Source organism: Salmo salar, chromosome ssa06 (genome assembly GCF_905237065.1).
Source record: "Salmo salar chromosome ssa06, Ssal_v3.1, whole genome shotgun sequence".
NCBI classification, from domain to species: domain Eukaryota; kingdom Metazoa; phylum Chordata; class Actinopteri; order Salmoniformes; family Salmonidae; genus Salmo; species Salmo salar.
Window position 1 is genome coordinate 139,926 of NC_059447.1, and position 27,263 is coordinate 167,188.

Consider the following 27,263-nt stretch of genomic DNA (forward strand, 5'->3'; position numbering starts at 1 on the left):
GGGGGGGAGGGGGGGGGGGGAGGGGACCACACGGGAGGGGGGGGAGGGAGGAGGCCCAGGGAGGGAGGGAGGGCCCCAGGAGGGGGGGCCTCAGGGAGGGAGGGGGGAGGCCACACAGGAGGGGGGGGGGGGGGCCACAGGGGGGTCGGAGGGACCCCTTCAGGGGGGGGAGGGGGGCCAGGGAGAGGGGGGTGGTTAGTCCTTGGTTGTGTGTGTTTCGTTCTGTTTCTCCCTCCATCCTGCACGCAGTGTGTGATGTGTGTTGCTCTCGGAAGGTGTGGTGGTACCAGTCTCTTCATGTCTTTAGTCACAATGTGGGCAGGGAGCACACCCCGGAAACCCTGTCCGCTGAGACGGCCGAAACACCAGATACATTTAAATCGTAGAGACACACCATCATTTAAGATTAGAGGAGCATACATTTAATGGTAGAGAAGAGGAACACCGAGTATTTAAATTAAACCAGTCTTTAAAGATCTGGACACATACATTTAAAATTCACCAGATCATTTAATGGTGAGCTCCGATTCATTAGGGCTATAATTAATTAATACCATCATTTAAAGATGTGAAACACCAATCTTTAAAGGTGTAGAGGGAGGGGACCGGGATCCATTTAAGATGTAGAGGGGGAGAGAGCCCGGGATACATTTAGGATGGTAGAGAGAGAGAACACCGGGGATACATTTAAAGATGCTAAACAGAGGGGACCTACATTTAAAGATGTAGGGAAACACCGGGATCCTTTAAATTAAGACCTGTCTTTAGTTGAGAGGAGACACATTTTATTAGATTATTAAGACACCGGGATGCCTTAAGTTGCACTAGGATCATTTAAAGATGGTAGACAGGCCCTGGATATTTAAAGATGGTGGAGAGAGGAAACCTGGGATACTTTAAAGATGTAGAGAGAACGACACCAGTTTTAAAGATGGTAGAGAGAGAGAGAAACACCAGATACATTTAAAGATTAGAGGGGGGCCATTTTAAGATGTTAGAGAGAGAGAGGGAACCATTTTAAATGGTGAGAGGGAGAGAGAGAGACACCTGATACATTTAAAGATGTAGAGAGAGAGAACACGGATACATTTTAGATTAGAGAGCCCGGATATTTAAAGATGGTGAAGGGAATAATTATGGGGTTAAGGATCATTGTGGTAGATGAGATTTTATTACGATCTTTATGTCTTTGATTGAGGGGGGGATTTTTTTCTTTAATGTAGAGAGGGGCCCTATACATTTAAATGGTAGACACGCACCAATCATTTAAAGATGTGGAGGGAAGGTATTTAAATGTAGAGAGAGAACATTTTTCCCCCTTTTCAAGATGGTGGAGAGAGAGAGAACCCATCTTTAAGATGGTAGGGGGGGGACAACCCAGGATGCATTTAAAATGGTAGAGAGAGAGATCCATATTTTAAAGATGGTAGAGAAGAGAACACCATTTTAAAATGTGGAGGTGTTTAATTTAGAAGGGCATTTTGTTAGGAGACACTGGGATCATTTAAAGATGGTAGAGAGAGAGCCGCAGATATTTAAGATGTAGAGAGAGACACCTCATTTAAGATTAAAATTATTAGGTTTTTAGAACACCTTTTATTCCCATTATTTATTAGAGAGAACACCTGGATGTTTAAAGATTATACACCGGATACATTTAAAGATGGTAGAGAGAGCACAGGATACATTTAAAGATGGTAGAGAGAGGCACCGGATACATTTAGATCGGTAGGAAGAGAGAGGCCATTTTAAATTAGAGAGGAGCACTATCTTAAATGTACGGGGGCCCTGTCCATTTACAGATGGTAGAGGCTCATTTTGTAACCTCTTTAAGATGGTAGGGGGGGGGAGAGCACCATGCTTAAATTAGAGAGAGAGCCAACATTTAAAGATGGTAGAGGAGAGAGAGGGGACACCATACTTTAAAGATGGTAGAGAGAGACAGATTTTAAAGATGGTAGAGAGAGAGAAACACCAATACTTTAAAGATCGTGAACCAGTACATTTAAAGATTAGAGAGAAACCCGGTTTTAGATGGTAGGGGGGGGGAGAAATATAAACACCAATCCATTTAATTAGGGGGGGGGCACCAGGATCACATTTCAAGATCGTAGAGAGAGAGAGCTGGATATTTTAGTCGTAGGGAGGACAGATCATTTAAGATGTAGAGAAGAGAGAGAGAGACACCAGGATACATTTAAGATGGTAGAGAGACCTTTTTTTAACAGGATCATTTAAAGATTGGCCTTTTATTACCAGGATGTTTTAATGGTAAAAAGAGACACCAGATCTTAGATGGTAGACACGATATTTAAAATTAGAGACACATTTTAAGATGGTAGAGCACATCATTTTTGAGACCTTTATTAAGGCCAGATACTTTAATTAACACATCTTTAAATTAAGGGGACCCATCATTTAAAGATGGTAGAGAGGACCATTAAGATGGTAGAGAGAGAGGGACCATTTAAAGATTAGAGAGGGACTTATTTATACACTTTTTAATTGGAGACACCAGATTTTAAAGATTAGGGGCACCAGATCCATTTAAAAATTAGAGAGAAACCCTTTAGATGGTGAGGGGGGGAGACACCTGGATGCATTTAAGATGATAGAGAGAGAGAGAGACACCAGGATCGTTTAAAGATGGTGGAGGAGCCTTTTAGATGTAGAGAAACACCAGGATACTTTAAAATGTAGAGAGGGGGCACCGGGGATCTTTAAAGATGGTAGAGAGGAGAGAACACCGGATACATTTAAGATCGTAGAGAGAGAGAACACCAGGATACATTTAAAGATGTAGAGAGAGAGACACCGGATACATTTAAAGATGGTGAATAAGAACACCAGGATAATTTAAAAGATGTAGAGAGAGAGGCACCAGGATCATTTAAATGTAGAGAGGAGAGAGAGAGAGCCGATGCATTATTAGAAGACCCATACTTTAAGATGTAGAGAGGGGACCTTTTAAATGGTGTATATTTTGTAAGACACCAATACATTTAAATTAGAGCCCCATCTTTAATGGTAGAGAGAGAGAGGCCCGTAATTTAGAAGAGAGGACACCAATACTTTAAGATTAGAGAGAGAGAGACTAATACATTTAAATTACTTACATTTAGATGGTGAGAGAGAGAGAGAGAGAGACACCTATTTAAAGTGGTAAGACACCAATATTTATTACCATACTTTAAATGTAGAGCACCAATACTTTAAAATTAGGAGGGACTTTTAAGATGGTAGAGAGAGAGAGAGAGAGAGACAATACATTTAAAGATGTAAGAAGACACCATATTTGATGTAGAGAGAGAGAGACCAATCATTTAGATGGTAGAGAGAACCCAGGATACATTCAAAGATGGTAGAGAGGAGAGACCCAGGGATACATTAAAAAGATGGTAAGTGAGAGAACACCGGATACATTTAAAGATGGTAGAGGGAAACATTCCAGATAATTTAAAGATCTCAAACACCTACATTTCAAGAATCGAAGAGAGAGGACAGCCGATCCATTTAAAGATCAAAGAAGAAGAACACCAAGGATCCCTTTCAAAATGTAGAGAAGACACCAATCAATTAAGATGGTAACCTATACATTTAAGATGTAAGCCCAATCATTTAAAGATTTAGAGAGAGAGACACCATCTTTAATTGGAGAGAGACACCTTTTAATTAGAGAGACCTGATATTTGATGGTAAGGGGCACCAGTCATTTAAAGATTAGAGAGAAACACCAGATACTTTAAAGATGGTAGAGGAGAGAACCAATACTTTAAAGACGGTGGGAGAGAGAGAGACCCATACTTTTAAGATTAGAGAGAGAGAAACAATATTTAAGATGTGAGAGGGGAGCCCGGGATTTTGAGGGGAGAGATTTTATTGGGTGATACATTTAAAGGGAGAGAGGACTCAGTATACATTAAGATCCGAGGACCACCTAGATCTTTTAGGCCCGGTTTTCAAGATTAGCCAATACTTAAAATGTAGAGAGAGGGGGGGAGACTGGATACATTTAAAGATTAGAGAGGAGAGACACCATACTTTAAATGAGAGAGAGAGACACCTGGATGCATTTAAAGATGTAGAGAGATAATTTTTATCTAGACAGTTTTTAGATGGTAGAGAGAGAGAGCACCTGATACATTTAAAGATGTAGAGAGAGAGAGCACCAGTGCATTTAGTGTAGAAGGATTATGACCTTTTCAGATGTAGAGAGAGAGAAAAAAAAAAAAAAAAAAAAAAAAAAAAGAGAACCCAATACATTTAAAGATTGACCAATTTTAATGTGAGGAACCAGGATGCCTTTAAAGATGGTAGAGAACACCATATTTTAAAGATGTAGAGAGAGAGGAACACCGGATACTTTAGATGTAGAGAGAGAGGGTACAGTAATTTAGATTAGAGAGACCTATTTTAAAGATTAGGACCCTTTGATGTCCCTTTTAATTAGAGCATACATTTAAAGATGGTAGAGAGAGAGAACACTTGGATACATTTAAAGATGGTAGAGAGAGACACCAGGATACATTTAAAGATGGTAGACCTTAATTTATTAGGGAGCACTAATTATGTAATCACCCAGGATCATTTAAAGATGTAGAGAGGGGAGACACCGATTTTAAGATTAAGAGAAAACCATCTTTAATTGAGAGTCTTTTTACCTACTTCAATTAAAGACACCGGTACATTTAAAGATGGTAGAGAGAGCACCAGATACATTTAAAGATCTAGAGAGAACCCATATATTTGAATGGTAGAAGACACCAGATCATTTAAAGATGGTAGAGAGAGGGTCATACATTTAAAGATGTAGAGAGAGACACCGATACTTTAAAGATTAGAGAGAGAGGGAGACACCATACTTTAAAATTTAGAAGAACTATTTTAAGATGGTAGAGAGACCCATACATTAAATGTATTTTGATGTAAGAGAGGCCACCAGGATACATTTAAAGATGTAGAGAGAACACCAATTTTAAATTAGAGAGCCCTAATTAGAGAGACACCCTGGTTTTAGATGGTAGAGAGAGAGAGCCAGGATACATTTAAAGATGGTAGAGATCTGGAGCCAGATCTTTAAAATTAGAGAGAGAGCCTATTTAATTAGGCACCAGGATACATTTAAAGATGGTGAGAGAGAGAGAACACCGGGATACATTTTAGATGGTAGAGGGGGGGGCCATCATTTAAAATTGAACACCAATACATTTAAAGATGGTAGAGAGAGAGAGGGGCCCAATATTTATTAGGAGAACACCAGATACTTTAAAGATGGTAGAGAGGGACCAGTTTTATTAGAGAACTCATCATTTAAAATGGTAAGAGAATAAGAGAGAACACCAATTTTAAAGATGGTGAGAGAGAGAGACCCCGGATACATTTAAAGATGGTAGAGAGAGAGAGAGACACCAGGGATGCCTTTAAAGATGGTAGAGAGAGACCATTAAAGATGTAGCGAGGAGGACACCAGATACATTTAAAGATGTAGAGTGAGGCATACTTTAATTAGGAAGACCAACGCATTTAAAATTAGAACACCGGGATGCATTTAAGATGGTAGAGCACCAGGATTATTTAAAGATGTAGAGAGAGAGAGAGCACCAGATATTTTAAGATGTAGAGAGAAACACCAATAATTTAATGTAGACTATATTTAAAGATGTAAGAAGAGAGAGACACCAGGATGCATTTAAAGATGTAGAGACACCAATTTTTAAAGATGTAGAGAGAGAGAGACACCAGATACATTTAAAGATTAGAGAGAGACAACGCAGATACTTTCAAGATCGTAGAGAGAGAGAGGAGAACACCAATACTTTTCAGATCGTAGAGAGAGAGAGAGCACCAGGGATGCGTTTAAAATCGGTCTGGATATTTAAATTAGGACACATATTTAAATTAGGACCACTTTAATTTAGAGACAGAACTTATTTTTTTAAATATTCAGTTTAAACACCAATTTAGATGGTAGGGGGGGGGGAGAGCACCAGGATCTTTCAAATGGTAAGAGAGAGAGAGAACGCATGGATACATTTAAAAAGATGGAAGAGAGAGAGGGGGACACCAGGATACATTTTAAAGATCGTAGAGAGAGAGAGAGACCAGATATTTTTCAAGATTGGGGAGAACCAGATACATTTAAAGATGGTAGAGAGAGAGAGAGAGAGACAGAGAAACCAGAATACATTTAAAGATGGTAGAGAGAGAGAGACACCAGGATACATTTAAAGATGGTAGAGAGAGAGAACCAGGATACATTTAAAGATGGATTAGAGAGAGAGAGAGACCAGGGATAACTTTAAAGATGGTAGAGAGAGAGAAACACCAGGATACATTTAAAGATGGTAGAGAGAGAGAGAGAGAGACACCAGGGATACATTTAAAGATCGTAGAGAGAGACACCAGGATACATTTAAAGATGGTAGAGAGAGAGAGACACCAGGATGCATTTAAAGATGGTAGAGAGAGAGAAGCCAGGGATCATTTAAAGATGGTAGAGAGAACACCAGATTAACATTTTAAAGATGGTAGAGAGAGAGAGAGACACCCAGGATACATTTGAAGATGGTAGGAGAAAGAGAGAGAACCAGGATCCTTTGAGCAGATGGTAGAGAGAGAGAGAGAGAACACCAGGATACATTTAAAGATGGTAAGAGAGAGAGAGACACCTTAGGATACATTTAAAGATGGTAGAGAGAACTGAGAGAGAGAGAGAGAGACACCAGGATACATTTTAAAGATGGTAGAGAGAGAGAGACACCAGGATACATTTAAGATGGTAGAGAAAGAGAGAGACACCAGGATGCATTTAAAGATGGTAGAGAGACACCCAGGATATATTTAAAGATGGTAGAGAGAGAGAGAGAAAACACCAGGATAAGCATTTAAAGATGGTAGAGAGAGAGAGACACCTACTTGAGAGAGACACCCAGGACATAGTCTAAAGATGGTGAGAGAGAGAGAGGAGAGAGACACCAGGATGCATTTAAAGATGGTAGAGAGACACCAGGATACATTTAAAGATGGTAGAGAGAGAGAGAGAGACACCAGGATACATTTAAAGATGGTAGAGAGAGAGAGACACCAGGATACATTTAAAGATGGTAGAGAGAGAGAGAGAAAACCAGGATCATTTAAAGATGGTAGAGAGAGAGAGAGAGGACAGAGGACCAGGATACATTTTAAAGATGGTAGAGAGAGAGAGACACCAGGATACATTTAAAGATGGTAGAGAGAGAGAGAGAGACACCAGGATACATTTAAAGATGGTAGAGAGAGAGAGAGAGAGAACAAGGATACATTTAAAGATGGTGAGAGAGAGAGACACCAGGATACAAAAGATGGTAGAGAGAGAGAGAGAACACCAGGATACATTTAAAGATGGTAGAGAGAGAGAGAGAAACACCAGGATATATTTAAAGATGTTAGAAGAGAGAGAGAGACACCAGGATACATTTAAAGATGGTAGAGAGAGAGAGAATCCAGGGATACATTCAAAGATGGTAGAGAGAGAGAGAGAGAAGAACACCAGGATACATTTAAAGATGGTAGAGAGAGAGAGAGAGACACCAGGACAACATTTAAAGATGGTAGGAGAGAGAGAGAGACACCAGGATACATTTAAAGATGGTAGAGAGAGAACACCAGGATACATTTAAAGATGGTAGAGAGAGAGAGACACCAGGATACATTTAAAGATGGTAGAGAGAGAGAGAGAGAGAGAGAGACACCAGGATACATTTAAAGATGGTAGAGAGAGAGACACCAGGATGCATTTAGCACAGAGAAAACACCAGGATACATTTAAAGATGGTAGAGAGAGAGAGAGAGAGAGAGAGAAACCAGGATACATTTAAAGATGGTAGAGAGAGAGAGAGAGAGAGACACCAGGATACATTTAAAGATGGTAGAGAGAGAGAGACACCAGGATACATTTAAAGATGGTAGAGAGAGAGAGACACCAGGATACATTTAAAGATGGTAGAGAGAGAGAGAGAGAGACACCAGGATACATTTAAAGATGGTAGAGAGAGACACCAGGATACATTTAAAGATGGTAGAGAGAGAGAGAGAGACACCAGGATACATTTAAAGATGGTAGAGAGAGAGAGAGAGAGAGAAAAACACTATGGATATATTTAAAGATGGTAGAGAGAGAGAGAGAGAGACACCAGGATACATTTAAAGATGGTAGAGAGAGAGAGAGAGAGACACCAGGATACATTTAAGCATGGTAGAGAGAGAGAGAGAGCACCAGGATACATTTAAAGATGGTAGAGAGAGAGAGAGAGCACCAGGATACATTTAAAGATGGTATATTTTTTTTTTCCAACACATTAGCATTTGCAGAGAGAGAGAGAGACACCAGGATAAGCATTTAAAGATGGTAGAGAGAGAGAGAGAGAGATACAAGATGGTAGAGAGAGAGAGACACCAGGATACATTTAAAGATGGTAGAGAGAGAGAGAGAGAGAGAGAGAAGAGATAGGATACATTTAAAGATGGTAGAGAGAGAGAGAGACCAGGATCATTTAAAGATGGTAGAGAGAGAGAGAGAGACACCAGGATACATTTAAAGATGGTAGAGAGAGAGAGAGAGACACCAGAATACATTTAAAGATGGTAGAGAGAGAGAGATCACCAGGATACATTTAAAGATGGTAGAGAGAGAGAGAAGACACCAGGATACATTTAAAGATGGTAGAGAGAGAGAGAGAGACACCAGGATACATTTAAAGATGGTAGAGAGAGAGAGACAGAGACCAGGATACATTTAAAGATGGTAGAGAGAGAGAGAGAGAGAGAGACAGAGAGAGACCAGGATACATTTAAAGATGGTAGAGCGAGAGAGACACCAGGATACATTTAAAGATGGCAGAGAGAGAGAGAGACACCAGGATACATTTAAAGATGGTAGAGAGAGACACCAGGATACATTTAAAAGATGGTAGAGAGAGAGAGAGAGACACCAGGATACATTTAAAGATGGTAGAGAGAGAGAGACACCAGGATACATTTAAAAGATGGTAGAGAGAGAGAGAGAGAACACCAGGATACATTTAAAGATGAAAGTAGAGAGAGAGAGACACCATGGATACATTTAAAGACAGAGAGAGAGAGAGAGACACCAGGATAACATTTAAAGATGGTAGAGAGAGAGAGAGAGAGAGAGGACACCAGGATACAATTTTAAAGATGGTAGAGAGAGAGAGACACCAGGATACATTTAAAGATGGTAGAGAGAGACACCAGGATCATTTAAAGATGGTAGAGAGAGAGAGAGAGAGACACCAGGATACATTTAAAGATGGTAGAGAGAGAGAGAGAGACACCAGGATACATTTAAAGATGGTAGAGAGAGAGAGAGACACAGGATACATTTTAAAAGATGGTAGAGAGAGAGAGAGAGACACCAGGATAACATTTAAAGATGGTAGAGAGAGAGAGAGAGAGAGACACCAGGATACATTTAAAGATGGTAGAGAGAGAGACACCAGGATACATTTAAAGATGGTAGAGAGAGAGAGAGACACCAGGATACTCATTTAAAGATAAGGTAAAGAGAGAGAGAGACACCAGGATACATTTAAAGATGGTAGAGAGAGAGAGACAGAGAAAACACCAGGATACATTTAAAGATGGTAGAGAGAGGAGAGAACACCAGGATACATTTAAAGATGGTAGAGAGAGAGAGAGACACCAGGATATATTTAAAGATGGTAGAGAGAGAGAGAGAGAGAGAACACCAGGATACATTTAAAGATGGTAGAGAGAGAGAGACACCAGGATAACATTTAAAGATGGTAGAGAGAGAGAGAGACAATGGATATATTTAAAGATGGTAGAGAGAGAGAGAGAGAGAGAGAAAACACCAGGATACATTTAAAGATGGTAGAGAGAGAGTATAAGACACCAGGATATATTTAAAGATGGTAGAGAGTGACGGCAGAGAGACACCAAGATACATTTAAAGATGGTAGAGAGAACACCAAGGATACATTTAAAGATGGTGAGAGAGAGAGACACCAGGATACATTTAAAGATTGGTAGAGAGAGAGAGAAGAGACACCAGGATACATTTAAAGATGGACAGAGAGAGACACTACATTTACAAGATGGTAGAGAGAGAGACACCAGGATACATTTAAAGATGGTAGAGAGAGAGAGACACAGGATACATTTTTAGAAGATGGTAAGAGAGAGAGAGAGAGAGACACCAGGATACATTTAAAGATGGTAGAGAGAGAGAAATCACCAGGATACATTTAAAGATGGTAGAGAGAGAGAGAGACACTCAGGATACATTTAAAGATGGTAGAGAGAGAGAGACACAACCAGGATACATTTAAAGATGGTAGAGAGAGAGAGAGACACCGGGATACATTTAAAGATGGTAGAGAGAGAGAGAGAGAAACACCAGGGATACATTTAAAGATTAGGGAGAGAGAGACACCAGGATACATTTAAAGATGGTAGGAGAGAGAGAGAGAGAGAGAGACACCAGGATACATTTAAGAGATGGTAGAGAGAGAGAGAGACACCAGGATACATTTAAAGATGGTAGAGAGAGAGAGACACCAGGATACATTTCTAAAAGATGGTAAAAGAGAGAGACACCAGGATACATTTAAAGATGGTAGAGAGAGAGAGAGAGAGAGAACACCAGGATACATTTAAAAGATGGTAGAGAGAGAGAGGAAACACCAGGATATATTTAAAGATGGTAGAGAGAGAGAGACACCAGGATACATTTAAAGATGGTAGAGAGAGAGAGAGAGAGAGAGAGAGACACCAGGATACATTTAAAGATGGTAAAGAGAGAGAGAGAGAACACCAGGATAACATTTAAAGATGGTAGAGAGAGAGAGAGAACACCAGGATACATTTAAAGATGGTAGAGAGAGAGAGACCAGGATACATTTAAAGATGGTAGAGAGAGAGAGAGACAATCAGGATACATTTAAAGATGGTAGAGAGACAGAGAGAGAGAAGAGAGAGAGACACCAGGATACATTAAAGATGGTAGAGAGAGAGAGAGAGACACCAGGATACATTTGAAAGATGGTAGAGAGAATATACACCAGACGATACATTTCAAAGATGGTAGAGAGAGAACCAGGATACATTTAAATATTGGTAGAGAGAGAGATACAGGATACATTTAAAGATGGTAGAGAGAGAGAACACCAGGATACATTTAAAGATGGTAGAGAGAGAGAGATAGAGCCAGGACACATAACATTTAAAAATAGTAGAGAGAAGACACCAGGATACATTTAAAGATGGTAGAGAGAGAGCACCGGGATACATTTAAATATTTGGGTAGAGAGAGAGAGAGAGTATTAAACCAGGATACATTTAAAAGATGGTAGAGAGAGATAGAGAGAGAGAGAGAGAGAGACAGGTAGAATACATTTAAACATTTGTAGAGACATATATAGATAAACATATATATTTAGGATGCACTTAAAGATTTGGTAGAGAGAGAGAGAGAGAGAGACACCAGGATACATTTAAAGATGGTAGAGAGAGAGACACCAGGATACATTTAAAGAGTGGTAGAGAGAAGAGATATTTTAACACCAGGATACATTTGTGGTAGAGACACAGGATACATTTAAAGATGGTAGAGAGAGAGACACCAGGATACAATTTAAAGATGGTAGAGAGAGAGAGAGAGAGACACCAGGATACTTTAAAGATGGTAGAGATAGAGAGACACAGGATACATTTAAGATGTAGAGAGGAGACACCGGTACATTTAAAGATGGTAGGAGAGACAGACACCCGGATCATACATTTAAAGATGGTAAGAGAGAGAGACACCAGGATACATCTTAAAGATGGTAGAAGAGAGAACACAATACATTTAAAGATAGGTAGAGAGAGAGAGAACACCAGGATACATTTAAAGATGGTAGAGAGAGAGAGACACCAGGATACATTTAAAGATGGTAGAGAGAGAGAGAGATACCAGGATACATTTAAAGATGGTAGAGAGAGAGAGAGACACCAGGATACATTTAAAGATGGTAGAGAGAGAGAGAGACACCAGGAATACATTTAAAGATGGTAGAGAGAGAGAGAGAGAGAGACACCAGGATACATTTAAAGATGGTAGAGAGAGAGAGACACCAGGATACATTTAAAGATGGTAGAGAGAGAGAGACACCAGGATACATTTAAAGATGGTAGAGAGAGAGAGAGACACCAGGATACATTTAAAGATGGTAGAGAGAGAGAGAGAGACAGGATACATTTAAAGATGGTAGAGAGAGAGAGAGCAGGATACATTTAAAGATGGTAGAGAGAGAGAGAGAGAGAGAGAAACACCAGGATACATTTAAAAGATGGTAGAGAGAGAGAGACACCAGGATACATTTAAAGATGGTAGAGAGAGAGAGAGAGACCAGGATACATTTAAAGATGGTAGAGAGAGAGAGAGAGAGAGAGACACCGGGATACATTTAAAGATGGTAGAGAGAGAGAGAGACACCAGGATACATTTAAAGATGGTAGAGAGAGAGAGAGAGACAGAGAGAGAGAGAGAGAGAGACCAGGATGCATTTAAAGATGGTAGAGAGAGAGAGAGAGAGAGAGACACCAGGATCATACTTAAAGATGGTAGAGAGAGAGAGAGACACCAGGATACATTTAAAGATGGTAGAGAGAGAGAGAGACACCAGGATACATTTAAAGATGGTAGAGAGAGAGAGAGAGACACTAGGATACATTTAAAGATGGTAGAGAGAGAGAGAGACACCAGGATACATTTAAAGATAGGGTAGAGAGAGAGAGAGACACCAGGATACATTTAAAGATGGTAGAGAGAGAGAGAGACACAGGATACATTTAAAGATGGTAGAGAGAGAGAGAGAGAGAGAGAGAGAGAGAGACCAGGATACATTTAAAGATGGTAGAGAGAGAGAGAGAGAGAGAGAGAGAGAAGGATGCTATTTAAAGATGGTAGAGCGAGAGAGACACCAGGATACATTTAAAGATGGTAGAGAGAGAGAGAACACCAGGATGCATTTAAAGATGGTAGAGAAAACACCAGGATATATTTAAAGATGGTAGAGAGAGAGAGAGAGACACCAGGATACATTTAAAGATGGTAGAGAGAGAGAGAGACACCAGGATACATTTAAAGATGGCAGAGAGAGAGAGACACCAGATACATTTAAAGATGGTAGAGAGAGAGAGACACCAGGATACATTTAAAGATGGTAGAGAGAGAGAGAGAGAGAGAGAGACACCAGGATACATTTAAAGATGGCAGAGAGAGAGAGAGAGAGAGAGACACCAGGGATACATTTAAAGATGGCAGAGAGAGAGAGACACCAGGACTACATTTAAAGATGGTAGAGAGAGAGAGACACCAGGATACATTTAAAGATGGTAGAGAGAGACACCAGGATACATTTAAAGATGGTAGAGAGAGAGAGAGCACCAGGATACATTTAAAGATGGTAGAGAGAGAGAGACACCAGGATACATTTAAAGATGGTAGAGAGAGAGAGAGACACCAGGATACATTTAAGATGGTAGAGAGAGAGAGAGAGACACCGGGATACATTTAAAGATGGTAGAGAGAGAGAGAGACACCCAGGATACATTTAAAGATGGTAGAGAGAGAGAGAGATAGAGATACCAGGATACATTTAAAGATGGTAGAGAGAGAGACACCAGGATTACATTTAAAGATGGTAGAGAGAGAGACACCAGGATACATTATAGTCCCCTGGGCCACTACTTTAGACCTACCTTCTCTGCCCTCTGGGCCACTACTTTAGGCCTACCTTCTCTACCCTCTGGGCCACTACTTTAGGCCTACCTTCTCTGCCCTCTGGGCCACTACTTTAGGCCTACCTTCTCCCTGGGCCACTACTTTAGACCTACCTTCTCTGCCCTCTGGGCCACTACTTTAGGCCTACCTTCTCTACCCTCTGGGCCACTACTTTAGGCCTACCTTCTCTGCCCTCCTGGGCCACTACTTTAGACCTACCTTCTCTGCCCTCTCCCTGGTCCACTACTTTAGACCTACCTTCTCTGTCCTCTGGGCCACTACTTTAGAGCCTACCTTCTCTGCCCTCTGGGCCACTACTAGGCCTACCTTCTCTGCCCTCTGGGCCACTACTTTAGGCCTACCTTCTCTGCCCTCTGGGCCACTACTTTAGGCCTACCTTCTCTGCCCTCTGTGCCACTACTTTAGGCCTACCTTCTCTCCTCTGGGCCACTACTTTAGGCCTACCTTCTCTGTCCTCTCCCTGGACCACTACTTTAGACCTACCTTCTCTGCCCTCTGGGCCACTACTTTAGACCTACCTTCTCTACCCTCTGGGCCACTACTTTAGGCCTACCTTCTCTGCCCCCTCTGGGCCACTGCTTTAGGCCTACCTTCTCTCTCCTCTGGGCCACTACTTTAGGCCTACCTTCTCTGTCCTCTCCCTGGGCCACTACTTTAGGCCTACCTTCTCTGTCCCTCCCTGGGCCACTACTTTAGACCTACCTTCTCTGCCCTCTGGGCCACTACTTTAGACCTACCTTCTCTACCCTCTGGGCCACTACTTTAGGCCTACCTTCTCTGCCCTCTGGGCCACTACTTTAGGCCTACCTTCTCTGCCCCCTGGGCCACTACTTTAGGCCTACCTTCTCTGCCCTCTGGGCCACTACTGCCCTCTGGGCCACTACTTTAGGCCTACCTTCTCCCTGGGCCACTACTTTAGGCCTACCTTCTCTGCCCTCTGGGCCACTACTTTAGGCCTACCTTCTCTGCCCTCTGGGCCACTACTTTAGGCCTACCTTCTGTCCTCTCCCTGGGCCACTACTTCGGGGCCTACATTCTCTGTCCTCTGGGCCACTACTTTAGGCCTACCTTCTCTGTCCTCTCCCTGGGCCACCACTTTAGGCCGAACCTTCTCCCTGGGCCACTACTTTAGGCCTACCTTCTCTGCCCTCTCCTGGGCCACTACTTTAGACCTACCTTCTCTGTCCTCTGGGCCACTACTTTAGGCCTACCTTCTCTGTCCTCTGGGCCACTACTTTAGGCCTACCTTCTCTGCCCTCTGGGCCACTACTTTAGGCCTACCTTCTCCCTGGGCCACTACTTTAGGCCTACCTTCTCCCTGGGCCACTACTTTAGGCCTACCTTCTCTGTCCTCTGGGCCACTACTTAGGCCTACCTTCTCTCTGCCCTCTGGGCCACTACTTTGGCCTACCTTCTCCCTGGGCCACTACTTTAGGCCTACCTTCTCTGCCCTCTGGGCCACTACTTTAGGCCTACCTTCTCCCTGGGCCACTACTTTAGGCCTACCTTCTAGGTCCTCTGGGCCACTACTTTAGGCCTACCTTCTCCCTGGGCCACTACTTTAGGCCTACCTTCTCCCTGGGCCACTACTTTAGGCCTACCTTCTCTGTCCTCTGGGCCACTACTTTAGGCCTACCTTCTCCCTGGGCCACTACTTTAGGCCTACCTTCTCTGCCCTCTGGGCCACTACTTTAGGCCTACCTTCTCCCTGGGCCACTACTTTAGGCCTACCTTCTCCCTGGGCCACTACTTTAGGCCTACCTTCTCTGCCCTCTGGGCCACTACTTTAGGCCTACCTTCTCCCTGGGCCACTACTTTAGGCCTACCTTCTCTGCCCTCTGGGCCACTACTTTAGGCCTACCTTCTCCTGGGCCACTACTTTAGGCCTACCTTCTCTGTCCTCTGGGCCACTACTTTAGGGCCTACCTTCTCCCTGGGCCACTACTTTAGGCCTACCTTCTCTGCCCTCTGGGCCACTACTTTAGGCCTACCTTCTCCCTGGGCCACTACTTTAGGCCTACCTTCTCCCTGGGCCACTACTTTAGGCCTACCTTCTCTGCCCTCTGGGCCACTACTTTAGGCCTACCTTCTCCCTGGGCCACTACTTTAGGCCTACCTTCTCCCTGGGCCACTACTTTAGGCCTACCTTCTCTGTCCTCTGGGCCACTACTTTAGGCCTACCTTCTCTGTCCTCTGGGCCACTACTTTAGGCCTACCTTCTCTGTCCTCTGGGCCACTACTTTAGGCCTACCTTCTCCCTGGGCCACTACTTTAGGCCTACCTTCTCCCTGGGCCACTACTTTAGGCCTACCTTCTCCCTGGGCCACTACTTTAGGCCTACCTTCTCTGTCCTCTGGGCCACTAATTTAGGCCTACCTTCTCTGCCCTCTGGGCCAATACTTTAGGCCTACCTTCTCTGCCCTCTGGGCCAATACTTTAGGCCTACCTTCTCCCTGGGCCACTACTTTAGGCCTACCTTCTCTGCCCTCTGGGCCACTACTTTAGGCCTACCTTCTCCCTGGGCCACTACTTTAGGCCTACCTTCTCTGTCCTCTGGGCCACTACTTTAGGCCTACCTTCTCCCTGGGCCACTACTTTAGGCCTACCTTCTCTGCCCTCTGGGCCACTACTTTAGGCCTACCTTCTCCCTGGGCCACTACTTTAGGCCTACCTTCTCCCTGGGCCACTACTTTAGGCCTACCTTCTCTGCCCTCTGGGCCACTACTTTAGGCCTACCTTCTCCCCTGGGCCACTACTTGAGGCCTACCTTCTCTGCCCTCTGGGCCACTACTTTAGGCCTACCTTCTCCCCGTGGGCCACTACTTTAGGCCTACCTTCTCTGTCCTCTGGGCCACTACTTTAGGCCTACCTTCTCCCTGGGCCACTACTTTAGGCCTACCTTCTCTGCCCTCTGGGCCACTACTTTAGGCCTACCTTCTCCCCTGGGGCCACTACTTTAGGCCTACCTTCTCCCTGGGCCACTACTTTAGGCCTACCTTCTCCCTGGGCCACTACTTTAGGCCTACCTTCTCTGCCCTCTGGGCCACTACTTTAGGCCTCACCTTCTCCCTGGGCCACTACTTTAGGCCTACCTTCTCCCTGGGCCACTACTTTAGGCCTACCTTCCCCTGGGCCACTACTTTAGGCCTACCTTCTCTGTCCTCTGGGCCACTACTTTAGGCCTACCTTCTCTGTCCTCTGGGCCACTACTTTAGGCCTACCTTCTCTGCCCTCTGGGCCACTACTTTAGGCCTACCTTCTCCCTGGGCCACTACTTTGGGCCTACCTTCTCCTGGGCCACTACTTAGGCCTACCTTCTCCCTGGGCCACTACTTTAGGCCTACCTTCTCTGCCCTCTGGGCCACTACTTTAGGCCTCACCTTCTCCTGGGCCACTACTTTAGGCCTACCTTCTCCCTGGGCCACTACTTTAGGCCTACCTTCTCCCTGGGCCACTACTTTAGGCCTACCTTCTCTGTCCTCTGGGCCACTACTTTAGGCCTACCTTCTCTGTCCTCTGGGCCACTACTTTTAGGCCTACCTTCTCTGCCCTCTGGGCCACTACTTAGGCCTACCTTCTCCCTGGGCCACTACTTTAGGCCTACCTTCTCCCTGGGCCACTACTTTAGGCCTACCTTCTCCCTGGGCCACTACTTTAGGCCTACCTTCCTCCCTGGGCCACTACTTTAGGCCTACCTTCTCTGCCCTCTGGGCCACTACTTTAGGCCTACCTTCTCCCTGGGCCACTACTTTAGGCCTACCTTCTCTCTGCCCTCTGGGCCACTACTTTAGGCCTACCTTCTCTGTCCTCTGGGCCACTACTTTAGGCCTACCTTCTCCTGGGCCACTACTTTAGGCCTACCTTCTCGCCCTCTGGGCCACTACTTTAGGCCTACCTTCTCCCTGGGCCACTACTTTAGGCCTACCTTCTCCCTGGGCCACTACTTTAGGCCTACCTTCTCCCTGGGCCACTACTTTAGGCCTACCTTCTCCCTGGGCCACTACTTTAGGCCTACCTTCTCTGCCCTCTGGGCCACTACTTTAGGCCTACCTTCTCCCTGGGCCACTACTTTAGGCCTACCTTCTCCCTGGGCCACTACTTTAGGCCTACCTTCTCTGTCCTCTGGGCCACTACTTTAGGCCTACCTTCTCTGTCCTCTGGGCCACTACTTTAGGCCTACCTTCTCTGCCCTCTGGGCCACTACTTTAGGCCTACCTTCTCCCTGGGCCACTACTTTAGGCCTACCTTCTCCCTGGGCCACTACTTTGGGCCTACCTTCTCCCTGGGCCACTACTTTAGGCCTACCTTCTCTGCCCTCTGGGCCACTACTTAGGCTACCTTCTCCCTGGGCCACTACTTTAGGCCTACCTTCTCCCTGGGCCACTACTTTAGGCCTACCTTCTCCCTGGGCCACTACTTTAGGCCTACCTTCTCCCTGGGCCACTACTTTAGGCCTACCTTCTCTGTCCTCTGGGCCACTACTTTAGGCCTACCTTCTCTGTCCTCTGGGCCACTACTTTAGGCCTACCTTCTCTGCCCTCTGGGCCACTACTTTAGGCCTACCTTCTCTGCCCTCTGGGCCACTACTTTAGGCCTACCTTCTCCCTGGGCCACTACTTTAGACCTACCTTCTCCCTGGGCCACTACTTTAGGCCTACCTTCTCCCTGGGCCACTACTTTAGACCTACCTTCTCTGCCCTCTCCTGGGCCACTACTTCGGATCAGTGAACTCTGGACGCCGACCCAGCAGCCAACTGTAGAGAAACACACACACACACTTAGCCCCCCAGCATTTAGCACACAGTAACACACAGTAAGACACACACACACACACACACACACACACACACACACACACCCCACTACCTTGTGAAGTTCTGGAGTCTTGATGTGGATTCAGGAACAAACATTGGGATGGTTCTGGTGTGTCTGAAAACAAGAGAGGAGAGATACTGACTGACCAGGAGAGGAGGAGAGATACTGACTGACCAGGAGAGGAGGAGGAGGAGGAGGAGAGATACTGACTGACCAGGAGAGGAGAGATACTGACTGACCTGGAGAGGAGAGGAGGAGGAGAGATACTGACTGACCAGGAGAGGAGGAGGAGAGATACTGACTGACCAGGAGAGGAGGAGGAGGAGGAGGAGAGATACTGACTGACCAGGAGAGGAGGAGGAGGAGGAGGAGAGATACTGACTGACCAGGAGAGGAGGAGAGATACTGACTGACCAGGAGAGGAGGAGAGATACTGACTGACCAGGAGAGGAGGAGGAGGAGAGATACTGACTGACCAGGAGAGGAGGAGGAGGAGAGATACTGACTGACCAGGAGAGAGGAGGAGGAGAGATACTGACTGACCAGGAGAGGAGGAGGAGGAGAGATACTGACTGACCAGGAGAGAGGAGGAGGAGAGATACTGACTGACCAGGAGAGGAGGAGGAGGAGAGATACTGACTGACCAGGAGAGAGGAGGAGAGAGATACTGACTGTCCAGGAGAGGAGGAGGAGGAGGAGAGATACTGACTGACCAGGAGAGAGGAGAGATACTGACTGTCCTGGAGAGAGGAGAGATACTGACTGACCAGGAGAGGAGGAGAGATACTGACTGACCAGGAGAGAGGAGAGATACTGACTGTCCTGGAAGAGAGGAGAGATACTGACTGACCAGGAGAGGAGGAGGAGGAGGAGGAGAGATACTGACTGACCAGGAGAGGAGAGAGGAGGAGGAGGAGGAGAGATACTGACTGACCAGGAGAGGAGGAGGAGGAGAGATACTGACTGACCAGGAGAGGAGGGAGAGATACTGACTGACCAGGAGAGGAGAGGAGAGATACTGACTGACCAGGAGAGGAGGAGGAGGAGAGATACTGACTGACCAGGAGAGAGGAGGAGGAGAGATACTGACTGACCAGGAGAGGAGGAGGAGGAGAGATACTGACTGACCAGGAGAGAGGAGGAGGAGAGATACTGACTGACCAGGAGAGGAGGAGGAGGAGAGATACTGACTGACCAGGAGAGAGGAGGAGGAGAGATACTGACTGTCCAGGAGAGGAGGAGGAGGAGGAGAGATACTGACTGACCAGGAGAGAGGAGAGATACTGACTGTCCTGGAGAGAGGAGAGATACTGACTGACCAGGAGAGGAGGAGAGATACTGACTGACCAGGAGAGAGGAGAGATACTGACTGTCCTGGAGAGAGGAGAGATACTGACTGACCAGGAGAGGAGGAGGAGGAGGAGGAGAGATACTGACTGACCAGGAGAGGAGAGAGGAGGAGGAGGAGGAGAGATACTGACTGACCAGGAGAGGAGGAGGAGGAGAGATACTGACTGACCAGGAGAGGAGGAGAGATACTGACTGACCAGGAGAGGAGAGGAGAGATACTGACTGACCAGGAGAGGAGGAGGAGGAGGAGAGATACTGACTGACCAGGAGAGGAGGAGGAGAGATACTGACTGACCAGGAGAGGAGGAGGAGAGATACTGACTGTCCAGGAGAGGAGGAGGAGGAGGAGGAGAGATACTGACTGACCAGGAGAGGAGGAGGAGGAGGAGAGATACTGACTGTCCAGGAGAGGAGGAGGAGAGATACTGACTGACCAGGAGAGGAGGAGGAGGAGGAGAGATACTGACTGTCCAGGAGAGGAGGAGAGATACTGACTGTCCAGGAGAGGAGGAGGAGAGATACTGACTGACCAGGAGAGGAGGAGGAGAGATACTGACTGTCCAGGAGAGGAGGAGGAGGAGGAGAGATACTGACTGACCAGGAGAGGAGGAGGAGGAGGAGAGATACTGACTGTCCAGGAGAGGAGGAGGAGGAGGAGGAGGAGAGATACTGACTGACCAGGAGAGGAGGAGGAGGAGGAGGAGGAGAGATACTGACTGACCAGGAGAGGAGGAGGAGAGATACTGACTGACCAGGAGAGGAGGAGGAGGAGGAGAGATACTGACTGACCAGGAGAGGAGGAGGAGGAGGAGGAGAGATACTGACTGACCAGGAGAGGAGAGAGAGGAGGAGGAGGAGAGATACGACTGACCAGGAGAGGAGGAGGAGGAGAGATACTGACTGACCAGGAGAGGAGGAGAGATACTGACTGACCAGGAGAGGAGAGGAGAGATACTGACTGACCAGGAGAGGAGGAGGAGGAGGAGAGATACTGACTGACCAGGAGAGGAGGAGGAGAGATACTGACTGACCAGGAGAGGAGGAGGAGAGATACTGACTGTCCAGGAGAGGAGGAGGAGGAGGAGAGATACTGACTGACCAGGAGAGGAGGAGGAGGAGGAGAGATACTGACTGTCCAGGAGAGGAGGAGGAGAGATACTGACTGACCAGGAGAGGAGGAGGAGGAGGAGAGATACTGACTGTCCAGGAGAGGAGGAGAGATACTGACTGTCCAGGAGAGGAGGAGGAGAGATACTGACTGACCAGGAGAGGAGGAGGAGAGATACTGACTGTCCAGGAGAGGAGGAGGAGGAGGAGAGATACTGACTGACCAGGAGAGGAGGAGGAGGAGGAGAGATACTGACTGTCCAGGAGAGGAGGAGGAGGAGGAGGAGGAGAGATACTGACTCCAGGAGAGGAGGAGGAGGAGGAGGAGGAGAGATACTGACTGACCAGGAGAGGAGGAGGAGAGATACTGACTGACCAGGAGAGGAGGAGGAGGAGGAGAGATACTGACTGTCCAGGAGAGGAGGAGAGATACTGACTGTCCAGGAGAGGAGGAGGAGAGATACTGACTGACCAGGAGAGGAGGAGGAGAGATACTGACTGTCCAGGAGAGGAGGAGGAGGAGGAGAGATAACTGACTGACCAGGAGAGGAGGAGGAGGAGGAGAGATACTGACTGTCCAGGAGAGGAGGAGGAGGAGGAGGGAGGAGAGATACTGACTGACCAGGAGAGGAGGAGGAGGAGGAGGAGGAGAGATACTGACTGTCCAGAGAGGAGGAGAGATACTGACTGTCCAGGAGAGGAGGAGGAGGAGAGATACTGACTGACCAGGAGAGGAGGAGGAGGAGGAGGAGGAGGAGGAGGAGAGATACTGACTGACCAGGAGAGGAGGAGGAGGAGGAGGAGGAGGAGGAGAGATACTGACTGACCAGGAGAGGAGAGATACTGACTGACCAGGAGAGGAGAGATACTGACTGACCTGGAGAGGAGGAGAGATACTGACTGACCTGGAGAGGAGGAGAGATACTGACTGACCTGGAGAGGAGGAGAGATACTGACTGTCCTGGAGAGGAGGAGAGATACTGACTGACCAGGAGAGGAGGAGGAGAGATACTGACCGACCAGGAGAGGAGGAGAGATACTGACTGTCCAGGAGAGGAGGAGGAGAGATACTGACTGTCCAGGAGAGGAGGAGGAGGAGGAGGAGGAGGAGGAGGAGGAGGAGAGATACTGACTGTCCAGGAGAGGAGGAGGAGGAGGAGAGAGATACTGACTGTCCAGGAGAGGAGGAGGAGGAGGAGGAGGAGGAGGAGGAGGAGGAGGAGGAGAGATACTGACTGACCAGGAGAGGAGGAGAGATACTGACTGTCCAGGAGAGGAGGAGGAGGAGGAGGAGGAGGAGGAGGAGAGAACTGACTGTCCAGGAGAGGAGGAGGAGGAGGGAGATACTGACTGTCCAGGAGAGGAGGAGGAGGAGGAGGAGGAGGAGAGATACTGACTGACCAGGAGAGGAGGAGGAGGAGGAGGAGGAGGAGAGGAGGAGAGATACTGACGACCAGGAGAGGAGGAGGAGGAGGAGGAGGAGGAGGAGGAGGAGGAGAGATACTGACTGACCAGGAGAGGAGGAGGAGGAGGAGGAGGAGGAGGAGGAGGAGGAGAGATACTGACTGACCAGAGAGGAGGGAGGAGGAGGAGGAGGAGGAGGAGGAGAGATACGACTGACCAGGAGAGAGGAGGAGGAGGAGTGAGGAGGAGGAGAGGAGGAGGAATACTGACGACCAGGAGAGGAGGAGGAGGAGGAGGAGGAGGAGGAGAGTATGACTGACCAGGAGAGGAGGAGGAGGAGGAGGAGGAGAGGGGAGGAGAGGAAGATCGACGACCAGGAGAGGAGGGAGAGGAGGAGGAGGAGGAGGAGAGATACTGACTGACCAGGAGAGGAGGAGAGAGGAGGAGGAGGGGAGGAGGAGAGAATGACTGACCAGGAGGGGAGGAGGAGGAGGAGGAGGAGGAGGAGGAGAGATACTGACCGACCAGGAGAGGAGGAGGAGAGAGGAGAGATACTGACTACCAGGAGAGGAGGAGAGATACGACTGGTCCAGGAGAGGAGGAGGAGGAGAGGAGAGATACTGACTGTCCAGGGAGAGGAGGAGGAGGAGGAGAGATACTGACCTGTCCAGGAGAGGAGGAGGAGGAGGGAGAGATACTGACTGGTCCAGGAGAGGAGGAGGAGGGAGGAGAGATACTGACTGTCCAGGAGAGGGAGGAAAGGAGGAGGAGAGAGGAGAGATACTGACTGGTCCAGGAGAGGAGGAGGAGGAGGAGAGATACTGACATGTCCAGGAGAGGAGGAGGAGGAGGAGGAGAGACACTGACTGTCCAGGAGAGGAGGAGGAGGAGGAGAAGATACGACTGTCCAGGAGAGGAGGAGGAGGAGGAGGAGGAGATACTGACTGACCAGGAGAGGAGGAGGAGGAGGAGAGGAGGGAGAGATACTGACTGTCCAGGAGAGGAGGAGGAGAAGGAGGAGGAGGAGAGATACCGACTGTCCAGGAGAGAAGGAGAGATACTGACTGTCCAGGAGAGGAGGAGGGGAGGAAGGAGGAGGAGAGATACTGACTGTCCAGGAGAGGAGGAGGAGAGATACTGACTGACCAGGAGAGGAGGAGGAGAGAATTGACCGACCAGGAGAGGAGGAGAGATACTGACTGTCCAGGAGAGGGGAGGAGAGATACTGACTGACCAGGAGAGGAGGAGGAGAGATACGACTGTCCAGGAGAGGAGGAGGAGAGAGAGCTGACTGTCCAGGAGAGGAGGAGGAGAGATACTGACTGACCAGGAGAGAGAGATACTGACGAAGGAGAGGAGGAGGAGAGATACTGACGACCAGGAGAGGAGGAGGAGATACTGACTGTCCAGGAGGGAGAGAGGAGAGATACCGACCGACCAGGAGAGGAGGAGGAGGAGGAGGAGGAGGAGATACTGACTGTCCAGGGAGAGGAGGAGGAGGAGGGAAGGAGGAGGAGATACTGACTGTCCAGGAGAGGAGGAGGGAGGAGAGATACTGACTGTCCAGGAGAGGAGGAGGAGAGAATTCACTGACTGTCCAGGAGAGGGAAGGAGGGAGGAGGAGAGATACTGACTGTCCAGGAGGAGGAGGGAGGAGGAGGAGAGATACTGACTGTCCAGGAGAGGAGGAGGAGGAGGGAGGAGAGATACTGACTGTCCAGGAGAGGAGGAGGAGAGGAATACTGAGACCAGGAGAGAATGGAGGAGAGATACTGACTGGCCAGAAGAGGAGGAGAGATACTGACTGTCCAGGAGAGGAGGAGAGATACTGACTGACCAGGAGAGGAGGAGGAGGAGAGAACTCGACTGACCAGGAGAGGGGAGAGGAGAGGAGGAGAGATACTGACCGTCCAGGAGAGGAGGAGGGGGAGGGTGACAGGGAGGAGGAGATATGATGCCAGGAGGAGGAGGAGGAGAGATACTGGACTGACCAGGAGAGAGGGAGGAGGATGATGTCCAGGAGAGAGGAGAGATACTGCCTGTCCAGGAGAGGAGGAGAGGACAGGAGGAGGAGAGATACTGGACTGTCCAGGAGAGGAGGAGGAGGAGGGGGAGATATGACTGACCAGGAGAGGAGAGAGGAGGAGAGATACCGATGTCCAGGAGAGGAGGAGGAGGATACTGATGTCCAGGAGAGGAGAGAGGAGGAGGAGGAGGAGAGATACTGACTGTCCAGGAGAGGAGAGGGAGGAGGGAGGAGGAGGAGAGATACTGACTGACCAGGAGGAGGAGGAGGAGGAGGAGGAGGAGAGATACTGACTGTCCAGGAGAGGAGAGAGGAGGAGGAGGGAGATACCGACTGTCCAGGAGAGGAGGAGGGATACTGACTGACCGGAGAGGAGGAGAGATACTGGACTGACCAGGAGAGGAGGAGGAGGATACTGGACTGTCAGAGAGGAGGAGGAGAGATATGACTGACCAGGAGAGGAGGAGGAGTGAGAAATATGACTGTCCAGAGAGGAGGAGGAGGAGAGATACTGACTGACCAGGAGAGGAGGAGGAGTGACCAGGAGAGGAGGAGAGATACTGACTGTCCAGAGGAGGGGAGGAGGGGAGGGGGAGAGATACTGACCGTCCAGGGAGAGGAGGAGAGAAGGACCAGGAGGAGGAGGAGAGATACTGACTGACCAGAGAGGGGGAGGAGAGGCCGTCAGGAGAGGAGTGAGACTGACTGGCCAGGGGAGAGAGGAGGAGGAGAGATACTGACTGTCCAGGAGAGGAGGAGGAGGAGGAGATACTGACTGACCAGGAGAGGAGGAGGAGGAGAGATACTGACTGACCAGGAGAGGAGTCCAGGAGAGGAGGAGGAGAGATACTGACTGACCAGGAGAGGAGGAGGAGGGAGATAAACTGGGACTGACCAGGGAGAGGAGGAGGAGGAGAGATACTGACTGACCAGGGAGAGGAGGAGGAGGAGGAGGAGGAGAGATACTGACCGTCCAGGAGAGGAGGAGGAGGAGGAGGAGGAGAGATACTGACTGTCCAGAGAGAGAGGAGGAGAGGAGAGATACTGACTGTCCAGGAGGGGAGGGAGAGATACTGACTGTCCAGGAGAGGAGGAGAGGAGGAGAGGAGGAGACACCCTGACTGTCCAGGAGAGGAGGAGGAGGAGGAGGAGGAGAGATGAACTCTGTCCGTGAGAGGAGGAGGAGGAGGAGGAGGGAAGATACTGACTGTCCAGGAGAGGAGGAGGAGCAGAGGAGGAGAGGAGAGATATGACTGACCAGGAGAGGAGGAGATGAGGGTAGGAGAGGAGGAGAGATATGACTGACCAGGAGAGGAGAGGAGAGGAGGGAGAGATATGACTGTCCAGGAGAGGAGGAGAGGGGATACTGGGACTGTCCAGGAGAGGAGGAGGAGGAGAGATACTGACTGACCAGGAGAGGAGGAGAGATACTGACTGTCCAGGGAGAGGAGGAGGAGAGGAGGAGGAGAGATACTGACTGACCAGGAGAGGAGGAGGTTGTCCAGGAGGAGGAGGAGAGATACTGACTGACCAGGAGAGGAGGGAGGAGGAGGAGGAGGAGAGATACTGACTGTCCAGGGGAGAGGAGGAGGAGGGAGGAGGAGGAGGAGAGATCTGACTGTCCAGGAGAGGAGGAGGAGGAGGAGGAGAGATACTGACTGTCCAGGAGAGGAGGAGGAGGGAGAGGAAGATATGACTGTCCAGGGAGAGAGGAGGAGGAGGAGGAGGAGGAGAGGATACTGACTGACCAGAGAGAGGAGGAGGAGGGGGAGGAGGAGAGATACTGACTGTCCAGGAGAGGAGGAGGAGGGAGGAGGAGAGATACTGACTGACCAGGAGAGGAGGAGGAGGAGGAGGAGGAAGATACTGACTGTCCAGGAGAGAGGAGAGGAGGAGGAGGAGGAGAGATACTACTGACCAGGAGAGGAGGAGGAGCAGGAGGGAGAGGAGGAGAGATACCGACTGTCCAGGAGAGGAGGAGGAGGAGGAGGAGAGAGATGCCGACTGACCAGGGGAGAGGAGGAGGAGAGATACTGGACTGACCAGGAGAGGAGGAGGAGAGGAGGAGGATACTGACTGGTCCAGGAGAGGAGGAGGAGGAGGAGGAGAGATACTGACTGACCAGGAGAGGAGGAGGAGGAGGAGGAGGAGAGATACGACGTCCAGGAGAGAGAGAGGAGGAGGAGTGAGAGATACTGACTGTCCAGGAGAGGAGGAGGAGGAGGAGAGATACTGACTGACCAGGAGAGGAGGAGGAGGAGGAGGAGAAGATACTGACTGACCAGGAGAGGGAGGATGACAGGAGAGGAGGAGGAGGAGAGATACTGACTGTCCAGGAGAGGAGGAGAGAGGAGAGAGAGATATGACTCGACCAGGAGAGGAGGAGTAGGAGAGATACTGACTCGTCCAGAGAGGGAGGAGGAGGAGGAGTGAGAGATACTGACCGTCCAGGAGAGGAGGAGGAGGAGGAGGAGGAGGGAGAGATACTGACCTGTCCAGGAGAGGAGGAGGAGGAGGGAGGAGGAGGAGGAGAGATACTGACTGTCCAGGAGAGGAGGAGGAGGAGGGAGGAGGAGAGATACTGACTGTTCAGGAGAGGAGGAGGAGGAGGGAGGAGAGATACTGACTGTCCAGGAGAGGAGGGAGGGGAGGAGGAGAGATACTGACTGTCCAGGAGAGGAGGAGGAGGAAGAGATACTGACTGACCAGGAGAGGAGGAGGAGGAGAGATACTGACCGTCCAGGAGAGGAGGAG

The 27,263-nt window shown here is 48.2% G+C and overlaps 1 pseudogene; it reads right to left on the reverse strand.

The window, feature by feature from the left end:
* Window positions 1-18,155: 18,155 nt before the first annotated feature.
* The window catches only part of LOC123743537 (B9 domain-containing protein 1-like), a 38,347-nt pseudogene continuing 29,239 nt past the window's right edge, over window positions 18,156-27,263 (reverse strand).